This window comes from Cibotium barometz, chromosome 62 (genome assembly GCF_041138505.1).
Source record: "Cibotium barometz isolate CiBa-2024 chromosome 62, ASM4113850v1, whole genome shotgun sequence".
NCBI classification, from domain to species: Eukaryota; Viridiplantae; Streptophyta; class Polypodiopsida; order Cyatheales; family Cibotiaceae; genus Cibotium; species Cibotium barometz.
The window spans coordinates 11,195,898-11,214,035 of NC_141107.1; the positions used below are offsets into that span (position 1 = coordinate 11,195,898).

At 47.6% G+C, this 18,138-nt stretch overlaps 1 protein-coding gene across 4 annotated transcripts in view; it reads left to right on the forward strand.

Moving 5' to 3' along the window:
- LOC147604136 (HEAT/U-box domain-containing protein) overlaps positions 1 to 18,138 on the forward strand; it is a 216,357-nt gene that overhangs the window by 50,464 nt on the left and 147,755 nt on the right. The gene's annotated exons all lie outside the window — the stretch shown is intronic.

An 18,138-nucleotide genomic window follows, 5' to 3' on the forward strand; every position in this document is an offset into this window, starting at 1 on the left:
GCACCATATCCAGGAGCGGCTAGCTCACTTACACTCACACCCGGAGATCATGCTCTGAGGTATTTTTGCCTCGCCATCGCCTATGTATCACATATTACACCCCCATTATGGTACTAGTTGGAGCTAGACAGATCTGCATTGCATTCTTGTATACCCTACTTGTTCTTTTTTTTTTCTGGACATCCAGAAGACATTGACAGTTGTACATTGATTTGTCTCATAGGTCGAGTTCGGCCTCTAGTAGACGTTAATACATCCTTCTTTCTTTCTTTCTTTCTTGCACTCTCTACTCAGCACACTCTAGTGCTTATTTGCTTCGGCTCTGTGCACTCTTTCAATGTGATTATAGGAGCTCCACAGTTGCTCCAAATAAGAGGAGCTCACAGCCTGGCTGAGAATGAGAATAGGCAACTACTGTAACTCTGGTCCATCTGATCCCAAATCCTCCCACCACAAAGCTGCCCCAACGCGAGTCCGATCCTCCTGTGCATCGGGGCAACCATACATGCCACGAAAAGATCTATACTTTGCAAGTGAGTCTTATTTTGCGCCTTGCACTAGGCTCTGGCACCAATCTCTCTAAGATAATCCACCAACCACTATTCACCTCTCGATCATTTTCTTGACTCTTGCCTTGAAACTCGGGGTCCAAAATGTATGTTGATGCATGCAAAGGAGAATGATATGCATTCCATCTTTTGACACAAAGATCCTGAACCATCTCATACTTTCTCTTGAAAAGGAGAATGATATGCATTCCATCTTTTGACACAAAGATCTTGAACCATCTCATACTTTCTCTTGAGAGTGTCCTCCTCATCCTCGTCATCATGATCAAATTGCTCTTGCTCTTTAATGAACTCTTTCAATTGCTTAATCATCTTGTCCATGGCCTCATACACTTTCCCAATGCATGGCTTCATGCCATCCACAAGCCTCAACAAATGCATTATGGGCTGCACCATTGCATCAATGCGACGCACGTGCTCCCAAAACTCAAGATCTTCAGCATCATCTTTGCATTTCCACCCTCTAGTAGTAGAGGCTAACGGAGATGTAGTGAACTCATCACTAATGAAAACCTGCCTCAATGCGGCACTACATGTACTCAGCCGGCCCAACATCAGAAAGTTATACGCAAATTGTCTCTCTGAGTACTTCAAGAGCTGCTTTCTTGATTTCTTATTAAACTCATGTAGTAAGAATTGATGATTCAACACAAAAGTGACGATGTGACTTGCCCTCTCAATGATGGGCGCAATCCAAGGCAACTTCCCTATATCCTTCAGCAAATTATTGAGGCAATGAGCCATGCAAAATGACACTATCACATGTGGATACCGAAGGAGATAGCACAGGCGGAAGCATAAACAATAAACATATGAGAGTGCAAAGGAGATAGAGTTGGACAAGATCACCTTTTATAACAGTAGTAAAGCTTTACAATGGCAATGGCCAGCAACTGGATGTTGAACCATGTGCAAGAGAATTGGATGAAGGAGTGAATAATGGGGAACTCCTTATATAGTGCATCAGTGAGCTGGCCGACTGCCTCTAGGGTTGGCCGATTGATAAGTTGATGAAGATGCTGGATCCTCCAACACCGCGAATACTGGAATCACCTCGGAGAGGGCACCCAACAACCTGTTTCCTCGAAACAAGATGCCACCACGAACAGCAAGGAACTTTGCTTGGCCACCACGAATTCCTACACAAGTGTGCAGTGAACTCCAAGAATAGATGATGAGCTACTGGACACACCGTGCCCATAATCCCCAATAGTGGATGGAAAACATCATGTCCCAAAAACCTTGAACAATGAACTTGGAACAGATTTAGTTCATAATCTCAGCTGTACGAAAGATAACCATGTCTTGCCAGATGTCTAATGCTTGGAACTCCGAATCACGGTACTCGTGCACCAGTAGGTGGAGCTGTAATTAGCTCCCTCTCCCGCCCACAAGCCTCTTCTGGCTGGAAGCACATGGGGGGAAACTGCATGTGTACTAGAGAAGCACACCATCTAGGGTCTCCTGAGCCGGAAGCGCCCCGGGAGCCCTAGAAGTGGTACTAGAATCTGTATCACTATCCTGTGTCGTATCTTTGCCTTTTCTTTGAGATGAAGCCTTTTGCCCTTGGTCTTGTCCTTCTTCTTGGACAAACAATCTTTGGATAGATGTCCTCTTTTCCCGCAAGAGAAGCAGCAACTCGGACCTTTCTTTTGAACTGAGGAAAGTGCCTGGTCAGAACTGTTGACTGCACCTTCAATTTACCCTGTGAGATGAGAACGGATTTCTCCTCCAAAAGTAGGGAACTAAGATCATGAAAATCCAACTGAGTGGATGTGACTTGGCACCGCAAAGATCGAGAAATAACATCATAGTTCGGAGGAAGCTTGGTGATGATAAGAGCAGCCAGCTAAGAAGAGGACAAAGCAGCACTCATAGCCAGTAACTGGTCATGGATAACCTTGGCCTTCATGAGAAAAGATTGCATGGAATTTCCTTCAGGGAATAACAAACCGTAGAGCTGCGCGTGCAAGGTAACTGCCCTCATCGATGAATCTCGAGCAAAGAGATCCTCCAATTTTGACCATACCTGATGAGCACTGGTGAGAGTTTGCACTGTCGGTGAGACCTCCTCGGTGATGGTCCGCACAAGCATAGAATGCACCTTTGAGTCCCGATTCTCCCAGTCTTGTACTTCCACAGCAAATTCATCCTCCTGATCCTGAGTCCACCTCCTAGAGTTTTGAGGACGCTCGGGCTTCCTTTCAGTGCCCTGAACAATGTCCCACAAACCCTTGTGGATGAACCAAATCTGCATTTGAAGCTTCCAATGAGCATAGTTGGGTCCTTTCAACTTGTCATCTTTGTTCGTACAGGGGGGGAGCCATATCCACAGCAGCAAAGAACAAATCTCAGCTCTCAAACACTTCTCTCAAGTGCTTACCAACGAAGCGAGGTACCAGGAACAATCAGCCACCTCTTAAACCATAGAGAGAAAGAGGCGGGACAGCAGCAAAACAGTCCAAGATCCACCGGGAACCTCCTACCGGAAGGCAGGGACTCGTGGAGGAAGAAGACAATGTAGGGCCACTTGTCTGGTAGCACCAAATGCAAAGAACTCACCAAAAAACAGATGCCGGTGCAGAAAACACAGCCACAACCTCTGTAGAAGAAAACACAGCCAAGGGAACTGGCCGGTTTGCCTCTGTAGGAGAAAATGCAGCCACCAAAACTGGCCTGCAGCAAACAGCCGGCTGGCTGGACCTGAAAACGCAGCACTGTTGGGGAAACGCAGCCACTGTTGTCACCGATCTGCAGCTGGGAGAGACGTAGAGAAAAATGCACAGCAAAAGGAGGGAAAGGTGGGCAGATTTGCAGAGTTTGGAGCAGCCTGGACCTAAGCGTATGATACCATGAAGGAGATAGCACAGGCGGAAGCATAAACAATAAACATATGAGAGAGTGCAAAGGAGATAGAGAGAGTTTGGACAAGATCACCTTTTATAACAGCAGTAAAGCTTTACAATGGCAATGGCCAGCAACTGGATGTTGAACTATGTGCAAGGGAATCGGATGAAGGAGTGAATAATGAGGAACTCCTTATATAGTGCATCAGTGACTTGGCCGACTGCCTCTAGGGCTGGCTGACTGCTCACAGGACAAATAAATAGGAGAAATACAATAAAATGCCAGGTAAATGGGAAAAGCCCAAAACACTGAGATGCACAATTCTAACAGATACATCCCTTCAACAATGGCACCTGCTTCCCTGTTGGTGGCCTCGCCATCCACAACAAATCCCATAACAAGGTCACTACCAACAAACTCTATTGCCTTTGTCCACTCTGATGCAAGCACATCAGCACTCTTCCCAGTCCTGATGCATCATGTGATGAAATGAAATACATCTCTCCTCGAGAATAGGCCACTACCCCATGGATAGACCTCTTTCATGTATCGCTCCATCCATCAGTGATGAGAGAGACTCCATTCTTTTTTCACATATGCTTTGTGTTCTCTGCAGCTCGCTCTACAACACGCCTCTCTTTCTCAAGAAGAGTGGTACGCAAGGTCTCTGAGGATGGGGGAGTGTAAGATGGACCATACTCGCCAATCTTTCTCGACACTTCCCCGGTTACGATTTTCTTGGATTCTCAGAGTGCTATTGCTCTAGTACAGAATCCTGTGATACGGGGACGATTCAAGCATATTGAAGTGCATTATCATTTTGTACGCGACTGGATCGAGTTGGGCCTTCTTCGACTGGCCTAGTGTTCTACCAAGGACAATGTGGCTGATCTCTTCACCAAACCACTTCCGAGAGCTACTATGGAGGTGTTACTTCAGCGTGTTGGTATTGGACCGCCCCTCTAGCGCTGAAGAGGAGGCGTTGGATTATATCATCTCCACAGGGTCCACATCATTTTTTTCATGCTTGTGTTGGCCATTTATGAGGCCCTGCATTGGCATATCTTAGCAAAGATTATTCAGCATTTTTTCTACCATTTTTGGTATTTTTTGGCATTTTATGTAGCATTTAATGCTGCAGCCATGCTGTTGGCCTGCTACAGCTGGCCGACCAGCATACTGAGGTAGTATATAAGGGCTGGCTTCCTTTCCCTCAGTCCATCTCATTTTTCAGCATTCAGTTGAGGTCATTAGCAGCTGCTATTGCTTCTCATCATTGTACAGCACCTACGGGCTTCCCTCGTGCTCAGATTCCAGCAATAAACATCAGTTTCCAGCATTTACAGGTCTTGTACCTGGGCCTACATCCGTGTTTTATATTTGCTTCTTTTTCTTTCAGTCTTGACACCCTTTAGCAGATTGGCGAGATCCACAGAGGTCAGAAAACTTTTCTATGTGGGTGGAGTATGCCTAGCATATTGTAACACGCGGAAGCTCTGAGGGTCTTCTTTCAGCCCTAAACACTACTGGAAACATGCTGATGCAAAACGCAGACATGAAGAGAGAGTAGAGAGAGAGAGAGATATGGTTAGAAATTTAGTATATTCCTATGGTACAAAAAGGTACCCAATTCTGCAACCCTAGGCTGCCTTCATACAAAAGGTGATAGACACCAAAATCTGTCCCTAAATTGACCCATTCCCTAAAGGAATGAATGACTAACACAATGAGCATATTATGCTATTTATAGGCTCTTGAACAATGGAGGAGCTGGCCGACTGGTGCTTGGACTCCAATAAATACTGGTTGGGCTGCGCCTCTTCACATGACCTGAAGCGCCTGCTACAGCCGCCATGATCTGGTACAGCCGACAGGCTCGTCTTCAGCCAACATCTTCTGTGTGCAGCAAACTGTGCCTCCTCACAGTTGGCAGGTCATACTTCAATGCCTTCCATCTCTTCCATGCCTTGCTCCAAGTCCCACACTGGCCACTTCAGCACCTTATGCTCCTTCTTCTAGTTCTACTGCTCTTTTCCTGGTTGCCTTCTTTTGGACTAGCCCCAGAGAATGTCCATGGCATTTCATGCACATGACATCCCCCTTTGCTAAACTTGATGACGGGATTCCAACTTGTTCTTGGATGACTGTCATCATCCCGTTCTTTTTCCGAAGTCCCTCTGTCATCCATCCATCCTTGGTAACCCTTTTCTCTGAAAACCCGGCCCGGTCTCCAAAACCACTCTGCCTCTGAATAAGATCTATGCATCTGTTCCATCTAGTCCCCAATCCGTTCCTGCCCTGACTCTGAACACTGTCTTGGTCTTCATTCCTGAGAAATGAGTCTGGCACTCTCACATCACCCCTTGGAGGATAATCCTTTCTTGGGACCGTTGCCCGAGAACCTATCTGGCTCACAGGACTGCCATCCCCTTTGGCTTTGTGGAACACCACCAACAAACCTCTTGAGAGCTCTTCCCGATTCTGTGTTCCTTGCCTTGGGCTTCGTATCCGTGTACTTTCCTGTACCTTGGACTTGTACACCATCATATGGGACTGAATCAGTGTTTAGCTTTGCTGAGTTTGATACCAATGTAACACGCGGAAGCTTTGACGGTCTTCTTTTAGCCCTAAACACTATTGGAAACATGCTGATGCAAAACGCAGACATGAAGAGAGAGTAGAGAGAGAGAGATATGGCTGGAAATTCAGTATATTCCTATGGTACAAAAAGGTACCCAATTCTGTAGCCCTAGGCTGCCTTTATACAAAAGGTGATAGACACCAAAATCTGTCCCTACATGGACCCATTCCCTAAAGGAATGAATGACTGACACAATGAGCATCTTATGCTATTTATAGGCTCTTGAACAATGGAGGAGCTGACTGACTGCTGTCGGACCAGCCGACTGGTGCTTGGACTCCAATAAATACTGGTCGGGCTGAGCCTCTTCATGACTTGAAGCGCCTGTTGCAGCCGCCATGATCTGGTACAGCCGACAGGCTCTTGTCTTCAGCAGTGTGCATCAAATTGTCCCTCCTCGCAGCTGGCAGGTCATTCTTCAATGCCTTCCATCTCTTCCATGCTTTGCTCCAAGTCCTACACTTGCCACTTCAACACCTTATGCTCCAAAATAAGCTGATGGTTTTGAATGAAGCTTATTATTTCCTTGTTTTTTTGAATGTGTGGATCAACCCATGGCAAGCTGCCAAAATCCTTCAATAAGTTGCTCAAACAATGAGCAAAGCATGGACTAAATGTGATATGTGGATACCTATCTTCAAGCTTAAGACTAGCTGCCCTATTTGTTGCCTCACCATCAGCTAAGAACTGAATAATATTCTCTGGTCCAACCTTCTCAATACCTTCGGGCCACTCTTCCACAAGCTGATCTGCAGTTTTTCCAGTCCCAGAAGCATCATGTGAGGAAATGAATTGCATTCTTCCTTGAGAATAAGCAACCATGCCATGAATGGACCTTTTTCGAGTGTCACTCCAGCCATCTGCAATAAGTGACACACCATTCTTTGCCCAACTTTCATGCATAGACTCTAAAGCACATTCAATTGCAACTTTCTCCTTTTGCAACAATGTGGTGCGTAGTGTCTTATACGAAGGAGGCTCTTGGACCATTTCAATGAAATATGGAGACCTGGCAACATTGAATGCTACATGATCATGATGAAAGAACCTTGCAACAGCTGCATCTACCCTCTCTTTCTTGCGGGGATCCCAAGCTGCTCCCAAGGTTTGCTGCTTGCCGGAGCTTGCACCCATAGGCTGCGAATCTTGGGAAAATGCAAAGGTCCCAAGTCCTCCATACTGCTGTCCATCTCCCAAGTGTACATCTTCCCCATGTCTACTGAAGTAAGATGCATCAATTACCGGTTTCTTTCGTGCACATGCTTTCTCCTCTTCACTTAGGTACTTTGCCAAAAGCTCTCTACGCATTTCAGGTGTTGTCCTTGGGCATTTGTTCACTTGTGTTTTTTCATTGTTTACATGGCATAGATGTGCTCTCACACGGTTTGCTCCTCTTGACTTCTCTTTGTTACATTGCTTGCATTTCCATCGTGTTGCACCTCCCTTTGATGAATACCTTTCTAGCCTTTCAACTTTGTCCCACCAAGTAGCATTCGAAGCCGATCGCTTTGAATCCGAGTAAGCCATGAATTCTGCAAATTCAGGCAAAAAGTTCAAAGTCCTTTTTTTGTCTATTGTTTAATGGGGAGAGACTGTGCAGTCCAGACTGTGAAGTTTGAATAGTGACATAGGTAATTTTTAAAAGACCAAAAGTTCAAACTTCAAACTGAGAAAGAGAGAGAGAAGAAAGAGAAAAGCTTGCTGCCTTGCCTTGTAAAGATGTAAACTTGAGTCTTGATCACTTTGTTGCACAGGGCCCAGGCAGGTTGCAGTGCGCACTGTTGCTACTGGCAGGCTGGTACCAGGCACGGTGCTGAAGCCTGAGTGTAGTATGTACTACTGTTGTAGACTGTAGTATGCAGTCACTAGTGTACACTGTACACGGCAACTTGCAAGGGCTGGGGGCCTGAAGGCTGGGCCGACTCAAGCGTCACGATTGGCTGCAGCTGCAGCAAGCTGCACTGTGCTGGTCGGCTAGACGTATTGCTTGGAGATTGGTACACAGCAGTACATACCACGGGCACTGGGCAGGTAGGCGACAGCAGTACGCAGGAGGCGACAGCAGTACGGGTGGGTTGCAAGTACGGGCGAACTTTGGAAAAGCGGTGGGCAAAGCAGTACGGGCAGTATTTAAAAAAAAAAAAATCCACGTCATCGTTCCCACATGGGGGAACAGCAGCCTAACGCTCCGCCCGGCGGTCCACTGGCGTTCCCTGGCGTTTCACGGCCGTTCCACCACCTGGACGTTCCTGAGCGCCGTTTCCATCGTTCCCTTCTTGGTGGCCAGGGGGGAACGTGTTCCACCGTTCCCCATGGGGGGAAACGGGTTCCCCTGCTACTATGGCTCTAGATGCTGAATATTCAATCGTTGATGCTCCTTAGGCTGAAGGCTCCAACGCTTGATGCTTGATTGCTGAATTATGATATGAATGAGTGAAGGGTGCAAAAGCAAGCCTATTTATATGAGTGCTAGGGCTGGTCGGTTGTAGCTAATTTGCTACACAACTTGTCCAAGATGATAAATGGTATTAAATGCTGGAAATTATGGAAAAAATGCGAGATAAATGCTAATAAATATCCTATAAATACTAGATGCTATTTCAAGGCTTTTGCAATGGTCTATATGCAATGGATGAATGATATGCAATATGCAGAGTGATTTCTAATGCAAACCCTAAAGTTTCTACGGACTCTACATGCATGAATGAATCTCTTCAAGTGGGTTAAGAGACTTGACTGACTGACTGACTCACTATGGCTGAGGAATGACCTACGTAGCTCGTGCCTGACTTATCCTGGACTGAGGATTACAATGGGGTCATGGCGTATGACAAATATCATCCTAAAGGGTGCTAATACTATACAATGTTGCACTGATGATGATGAGCCATCTTGTCACCATGCACTACAATGCAGAGTGCATGTGACACGATAGCTCTGATACCATGTGAGGGCAAAAGGAGGAAAGGACCAAATGTGCGAGAGATCAGAGCAAATCGACATAGCATGAAATGGATGAATGAATGTATGTATAATGGTGAATGTAATCCAGTACAAGAGGCCCTCTAATGTGAGGTGACTCTGAGTAGTAGACCGGCGAAGAGGCAAAGGCGAAGTTGAAGCAAGAGGTCAGTCGGTGACGAAGGCTCGCGTTGAGGATAGCGGTGGCACTCCGTGTGGATGTAGAGGTAGAGGCTGCAACTGCAGGACTGTAGTAGATGCAGGTGTGCTGCTGAATATTGATGGAGCAAAAACGCTGCAGGAGTAGAATCGATGATGAAGATATGCGTGTAGATTAGCCGGGCTGCTGATGTGGTAGAGCCGATGGCTGGATGTGATGCACATGGCTGCTGCAATTGTCGTTGGGTTGATGTGATGGAGAGGAGGGGCACATTTATATAGTGTTTACTGGCCCTGTTGGCCAGCCCCAACCGACCAGCAAAAATGATTTTTAATGTAATATAATGGGGGCCTTTTGGGCGCCCTTTTGGGCTGATTATCACATAGATTGAGTAATATTCATCCTGCATGGCACGCAACCGCCGCCGATCATCTTCATGTGGTTCCTCAAAGAAAATAGGTTCCTCATCATTGCTTGTGGTGACAATGAGAGCATGATTCACATAATAACCTGATGCATAATGAGAACTTGCATGTGTCTGGCTAGGCAAAGGAGCTGCCAATCTGCTGTCATGTAATGTATCCAATAGCCATCTAGGCACCCGTTTGGACTTCTGAATGGCTATCCATTCCTCATCCACTGCATCTTCCACAATAACCTTATCTATGGGCTGATGTGTGGCCTGTAAATCGGGCTGAATCTCAGCCAAAGAGGGCTGATTTGCAGCTGCTTGGGGCTGAATTTCAGCACCCTGTTGAGCACTAGAATGCTCTACATGTGGCTGTCCCAAATTGTACAAGGGAAATAGTGTATCAAAGAGATCCTGTGAGCATACAAGTTGCTGTTTTTTGCATGAAACCATGGGCTGAACTGAGTTCTCCATGAAAACCACATCTCTACTCACCAAAATCCGCTTTGTAGCTGGATGGTAGAGTTAATACCCTTGCTTTCCGAACGTATCCCACAAAAATGCATAATACTACCTTATCATCAAGCTTAGTGCGGTGTTGCTTAGGCACAAGAGCATAAGCGAGACACCAAAACACATGCATGTGAGCCATTGAGGGCTTTTTGCCATTCCAAACTTCATAAGGCATTAATGTTTGTATGGCTTTGGTGGGGCACCTGTTGAGCACATAGGTGGTGCACATAATGGCCTCCATCCAAAAACTGAGACAAAGCTTGCCCCTTAACCATACAACGTGCCATTTTCATAAACAACTTGTTCTTTCTCTTTACCACACCAATCTACGGAGGTATGTAAGGCACCATGCATTGATGTTTTATGCCTCTCTCAGACATATATGCGTCAAACTCTTTCGACATGTACTCCCCTCCCTAGATCTGTACGAAGGGTGTCAACATTATATGCAGACACATTTTTAGCCATGGAAAGAAAGTATCTAAAGCATGTAAAAACCTCTGACTTTTACTTCAAAGGATACATCCAAGCATGCTTGGAGTAGTCGTCAATGAAGGTCACAAAATAGAGGTAAATGGATAGGACCACATACATCACTAAGCTGTAATGTCTGGACATCCCTTACTGATCCATCTTTGGGGAATGATGCTCGTTGCATTTTGCCTAAAATGTACTCCTCACATACTTGTTTGACTGGGGTTGCAAGCTGTGGCAACTCTAACACCATATTGTGCCTTTGAAAGTGTAGCGAATCACCAAAATTCAATTGACCAAAGTGGCCATGCCATTGTTCTGGTCTCGTATCAGTACGAACCTAGTTGCACGGTATGGTTCGTACGGTACGATTTTGCACGATATCGTATAATCTCGTATGGTACGAATTGATCATTGGCAATTTTTGACTGTTTGCAAAAGTGGCCGTTTATGACCGTTTTTACCCATTTTTTACCGTTTTTAAAAGTGTTTTTCGATTGTTTTTTTTTGGCCTATAGGCTTGAGCTCTTGAGCCTCATTGCTCAACTCCTTTAAAGTGCCCTTCCCTCCCCAACCTTCCCTCACATTCAAGTTCCATAGCTTGAACTTTGAAGCTCTAGCAATAGTGCTCCATCCATCACACCCCCCCACTAGCTCAGTACTTTCGTAGTTTATTTCATGTTCATTTTTTCCTTTTTTTTTCTGGACATCCAGAAGACATTGACAGTTGTACATTGGCCTCCCACACCTATCACCTGCCCGGACACATGGCACTCCTATGCATGCTCCCTCTATCATATCCCCCATCAGCCACCCCTACCCCCACCACCAGACCCCCGCCCCACCACCTCCACCTTCTTCACAAAGGGCATGGTCCTCAAGGCCATTCGTAGACTACGCAATGGGCGAGCCCAAGATCACGAGGGACTCACTGCCGAGTACATCTCGCATGCCCATGATACCTTGGCGCCCCTATTAGCCTACATGTTCAATAGAGCCCTTTGTGAAGGATTTCCACCCTCTTGGTCCACCAACACCATCACCCCCATCCTCAAAGCCGGAAATCCACTTGATCCTAATAATTACAGGACGATCATGATTGGCCACACATTGGCCAAACTCTATGGATTAGTGCTAGAGGCGGAGCTCAGTCCATTTGAGAGAAAAGGATGCAGAGCCTCAGGACAGGTTGGCTTTCGGAGGAGCTACTCTACCCTTGACCACATCTTCACCCTCCGTGCCATCCTCGAGGAGGGTAGAGCACGATATCAGAGGATTTACTATACTGCTTTGTGGATTTCCGCAAAGCTTTTGATACTGTACCCCGAGCCCGCCTCCTACACCGTCTACAAGAGATAGGAGTCCCATCTGACATGGTTTGGAGCATCATCGCCCTCTATGAGTCCATCACCGGACGAGTGAGAGCCCCAGGAGGTACATCACAGGAGATTTCCAGCACTATTGGGGTGAAACAGGGTTGCCCTCTATCACCCACTCTTTTCGGCCTCTACATTGATGAGATCTTGAGCTTCAGTGACAGATTAGGCAGGGCGGGCCCCACACTAGTAGGCATATTGATCCTCATAGTACTTAATGAAGATGACATTGTCCTCCTCTCATACTCAGCCGAGGGGCTTCAGAGACAGTTGGATGCCTTATAAGACTTCTGCACTCAGCGAGACCTCTCTGTTAACCTTGGTAAAACCAAGGTAATGGTCTTCAGTACCTCTCGCCCCTTCACATCCAGATTGAGCTTCACATATAGAGGGGATCCTCTGGAGATTGTCTCATCTTATGTCTACCTTGGTGTCACTTCCACTGGCCCACGCTTCACCATGCTTCCCGCAGCACATGCTAGAGTAACACGGGGATGTGCAGCCTTGAGCTTACCTAAGTGGCAGTACTTCCAGGCACATTTCGAGGAGCCCAGGACGAAGGGCTGGCTTTTTGACACCCTCGTCACACCAGCCTTGATGTATGGAGCAGCCTTTTGGGGGCCAGATTTATCCGATGAGGATTGGCAGCGAGTTGAGAGGCCCCAGGTCATGATGTTCTCCCCTATGATCCGCAACAAACCATCAGACCCACACAAGATTATCCAGGCAGAGTTTTCTGCAGCCCCGGTTGTAGTTGATGCACTCTTCCAGACAGTCACATACCTCCATCGCATTAGTCACATGGATCCTCACAGTTACCCGAGGCTTGCCCTGGAGTCCTCAAGACAGCTAGCGCTTGAGGGCCACTCTAGAGTATGGTATGCACTAGTTTCCACTTGGTTCTCAATATATGGGCTCCGCATGGACGGCCTACCCCCCCTTCAGTACAGTTTGGACTCCCCTTTTCTACGACTCTCTCACGAGGATACCAACTGGGTTATCTGGTTAGATCTTCTCAGCCTCTACACCCATTGCACATGCATCACACCTTCGGAGCTCCCCATGAAGATGCACTTCTACAGAAATCACTTCCTCAAACTCATCGAGGATGGATTCATCCAGTAGCCGGGCTTCTTGAGTGTTCACATGTCCCATGCCATGCGGATTGCGGTTGGCCAGATACGGTTTTGTCCCACTGCCTCAGAATGGAGACAGGTAGAGCTGAGCGCATCTTCAGAGCCGGCAAGCTCATACGGAGACCCAGAGAGGAGAGGATCTGCCGATTATGCCACAGAGATTGAGATGGAGGAGCATTACATATGGCGCTGCCCAGTATACTATGAGATCAGCGGGTGGTTTCATTGTCTATTTCGCGAGGGATTTGGTCCACTCTCTAGGATCATTGACTTCCAGGACCAACGTTGCCTAGGCCTCTTCCTGCTTGAGCTCCGTAGACACAGGGACACCTTCTTGAGAGAGCTTCGGCCCCAACCACCCCGCCGCCTCCCTCGCCAGCCAACCATCACCAGTTTCTTCCGGACCCAGGAGGCAGTGGACATTGATATAGTGGATCTTGTGGACCCTCCACGAGTTGCTCTGGACCTACCTCACCCGAGAGGAGTTACCTCGGACTGAGCCTCCGCACTCCAACGTGCCCGACGCCCCCGACCCCCCCGCGTCGGCCACGATCACCTCATTAGCTCCAGATCCAGGACATGCTCCACTGCCATCGAGCTACCTTTCCACGTGACATAGCTGAGGGAAACCTTCAAACCTCTCGGCCATACTCATTAGCCCCATGCTTGATATTTTGGAGAGTGATATACCATCTACTCGGAGCTGATGCTCTCTCATGTTTCTATGTTCTTAATATTTCCATGATGAGTTTCCATGGATAGTTTTGTATCACCCAAGTGAGATAGCTATGTTTATGTTTTCTTTCTATTTTATTTTCCATTCCATGATAAGATATGCGATGGACAGTGCCTTTGGGCCAGCTTCCGGCCCGGAAGGTGACGCTTTTTCTCTGGCTTACAGCGCATAGAGGACTGGCTGTGGGGGCTTGGCTAGCTTTTGGCAGACACCTAGCGTCCTGCCCTAGGTGCGGCCATGCACAAGAGTCGCAGCGGCACTGCTTATGGGATTGCCCACAGGCACAGCAGGTCTGGGAGCGCGCTCTCAGGATGGTTTTTGCAGGCTCGCCAGGTGAGATGATTGTGACGTGGGGTGCGGTGGCTTGGGCCACGGACAGCGGCCCGGCCCTTGGATACGAGGACGTCCCTGGCAGTGTGACCATCCAAGTCCCTGACAGGGCGATGGCGGTGGTTCCGACGCCAGACTTCTCTTCGGCAGTCTCCCAGGAGGGGGACGGGCACAGATGGGAGATGATCAGCAGCATGACAGCTTGGCACATATGGAGAGCCCGATGCAGGGAGGCCATAGACCGCCAGGCGACTCCACCGGCGGAGGTCATACAGGCCCTCTGGGTGGACATCATTCACACCTTGAGAGGACACTGGGGGAAACTTCAGGGCGACTCGGATCGCATGAGAGATCGCCGCAAGGCGTTCCTCCGCACTTGGCAGCTTGGCCCTTTCCTCATCGCGAGGGGCGAGGATGTCACTTGGCACTACAGGCCTCCAGTTTGGCTCTTCTCACCTCCCGCATGTACTACTAGGTAGCCCCCCCCCCCCAGAGAGTGGCCAGCCACGGGGGTGGAGCTCCGGTGTTCACTGTGTTTATTATCCCTCCTTGTGAGGTGAGCTTTGTAGCCTTATGGCGTTTTCTCATTAACTAATAGAAGGATCGTTTTTCCAAAAAAAAAAAAAGATATGCGATGGACATTATTGTATCAGTTTGGTCTCATAGGTCGATTGGGTCTTTAGTAGACGCTTAATATATATTTTTTTCTTTCTCTCTCAACTCTTAAGCCTCTCTCTCTTCCCCCTCTCCCTCAAGCCTCTCTCTCTCTCTCTCTCTCGACTCTCACCCCCTTTCTCTCTTCCTAAACTTTTGTATCCGAGAGGGTTTTGGGCCGTTACGCAGGGTCATGGAGTTTGAGGATCAGAGATGCCTCGGATTGTTTCTACTTGAGCTCAGGAGACACAGAGAGACCCTCTTGGCAGACAGGAGGCCGAGCCATGATGTGCCTAGAGAGAGGACCTTGGCAGATTTCTTCGGCACCAGCACCAGCAACCCAGCCCACACACCTCCTGATACCTCCTCCATTGGGCCATCAGGGCACCGACCACGCCCCCAGGGAGTCACCACTGATAGAGCAGTTATCTTATGTCGTGCTCGTCGGCCACGCCCACCAGGATCCCGACCACGGCATCCTCACCATCGCTAGATCAGAGCCATTATTGCTCGGCATCGGAGGCGCCTACCTCGCTTCTACGACCTCTCCATTCTAGATAGCCCCATGGCGGAGATACTTGATCTAAGGAGAGGGCAACAATTCAACTGATCAGCATACATGGATCTACCTGATATACATTTTCCAGTATTTTCTAGTATTTTCTACTCAGTATCATCTCGGAGTCTTGCAATTTTGTTCTTATAACTGTAGGACAATCAGTTTATTGTACTTTTTAGTCTTGTTCTCTTTGATGAGACACCAACTTCAGATGTACTCTCAGTTTTGGTCTCATAGGCCACTATGGCCTCTTAGAGACGTTAATATATCATATCATTTCATTTCATTTCATTTCATTTCATTTCTCTCTCAACTTCTCAAGCCTTTCTCTCTCTCTCTCTCTCTCTCTCTCTCTCTCTCTCTCTCTCTCAAGCCTATCCATCTCTTGTCTTCTAAGTTCGAACGACGAGGGAGAAGAATGAAGCCTTCAATGTGCATGCTATCCATGTCGAGAAAGACGAAGGAAAGTCCAAGTCATATAGGTGGACTTGTAAGTATTGTGGTACTCAACAATGTGGAATGAGTGGGATGAGCGAGAATCGGCGGAGGCCAAAGCAATGCAACGGCTTTGCCTAAAGGAGGAGTTTTGGCAGTCGGTCCGCACTATTGTCATTGTGGTCATGCCTTCTATAGGGTATTGCGGATGACTGACGTGTGGGGTGGGGAGGGGGAGGGAGGGGCACCATTGACCTTCTCATTCACTTCATGAGAGAGGCTATAGTGGAGTTGCGCGCTTCTCCTTGTGGAGAAGAGATGGAAGTAGATGCAAAGAGCTATCCATGGTCTTGCCACATTATTGCATCCAGCTTACAAATGCCCGCCCTCTTCACTGACGTGGAATTACCTACGGTATCGTATTTTCGTACCGTGACCACTATGCACGTCACTCATAGCACGTGTGGGAGTAATAGAACCTGCATCATTTGCCAGTCTCTCATAAACATCCATCCTATAAAGGCCATGACATAATGTACTCGAGGCAACAGTGGTATCATCATCACTCCGATCATGAATTGTGCATATGTTGCATACAAATTTGACAACTAGGCCTACCCTAGCAATGGCAAAGACTGACAACAAGTTCTTTTTAATGCTTGATACAAACAAGACTTTTGAGAGAGTGAGACACAACCTTTCACCGGATACAAGAGTTGTTGTTTACACATGCGATAGTACATCCTTGGGGGACGGACTTAAGAGAGGAAAACAAACCATGCTGAGAAGTTATGTGCTTGCTAGCACCATTGTCAAAGTACCATACATGTGAGTCTGTGACATGCATACATCATGTAAAGAAGGATCGTAACTACATTGTGCAATGAAAGCCCAATTATCTTGTGCGTAGTTCATGGATTCCTTCTTCTCAGCACCTAGTGCTGATGCATTAGCCATAGCCATGCTTGATGCTTTCTTTTTCTGCTTTGCAAGGCGCTTCTTGCATTCATTGATGTAATGACCTGGTTTCAGACAGTAATTGCATTTGTCCTTCTTCTTGGGCTTCTCGTTGTCACCCTTGTCAGCATCTTTACGAGAAGAGGGGGCTGAACTACCCTTTCGCTTATAGCCACTAGTACCAGATGCTTTGCCTTTGCCCTTGCCTTGGGCAACAAAGGCGTGGTCCCCAATCCTCATGCAAGACCTGTTCACCCTAGATTTCTCCTCTTGCAAGAGTAAGGACACCAACTTATCAAAAGAGAATGCATTGGGATTGCCCTTCATCAAACCTAAGTGTGGTGGTGAAACCCTGCTACGAGTCAGGTAATGCATTGAGAATGGAAGTGACGAGAGAATTGTCCTGTATGATCTCATCAATGTTGGCTAGCTGCTCATGAAGGTCTTTAACCTTCGTCAAGTACTTATCCAGCTATTTGAAGCACACGAATGTGCGGTATAGTGCTCCTTTTCACCGAAAGAGCAATCAGTGCATGAGCTTGGGCATCTATGGCATCCCACCTTTTCTGGTCCTGAGAAGGAAGTACAGATGCTACCTTGATGGAGGATGACTTGTCCTGAGTGCCTATGGGAGTGGGCTGCTGTACCACTGGCGAAGCATGTGAGACTCATCCCTTGAGACAAGGTTGCACAAGTCTTTGGCAACCAGCAAATACCACATCATGTAAGTCCACAACGGGTAGTTAGTCCAGTCGAGCTTGTCCTCAGCTGTAAGCATACCAAATACATCCTTGCCAGCCATTGTTCCCGCAAACAAAATATCTAACCTACACACTGCAAGTCCAAACACACTGCAAAGGCAATGTTCACTGAATGCAACTTGTATGGCTACGAAGTGGCCCATTGGTGGCTGTAAGCCTGCAAATGTATTGAAATTTCAAGTGTAGGGATAGAAAGTATTAGTTAGATGTTGGAATCGAAGGCGTTGGAGCTCGATTTTTTGAAAAGCCACAAATTCTGTGGATGCTGTAAGGTCCAATTTGTTGCACAGGTGACGGCAACGGTGGTTGAGGTTGGCTGAGGGGCGGCGACGAGTGCTGCACAGGGGCGTCGTTGGGTGGAGCAGTGATGCCGCAGGTGGGTGGTGGTGAGTAGTCTGGCTGTGCAGGAGCAATGGTAGCAGCAGTCAGCAGCGGCAGCGTGTGGCGTAGAAGAACCAAAAGGGCGGCACAACAGCTGCAAAGGCGGTGCATTGAGCTGCTCTAGGGAAGAGGTGCTGACCTGCTGATGTATGGAAGGGAGGATGCTGACCTGCTCTGATACCAAATGTTAGGGTTGCCTTAGGATTAGTTGCAGCTCGCCCGCACGCGCACACAAAATC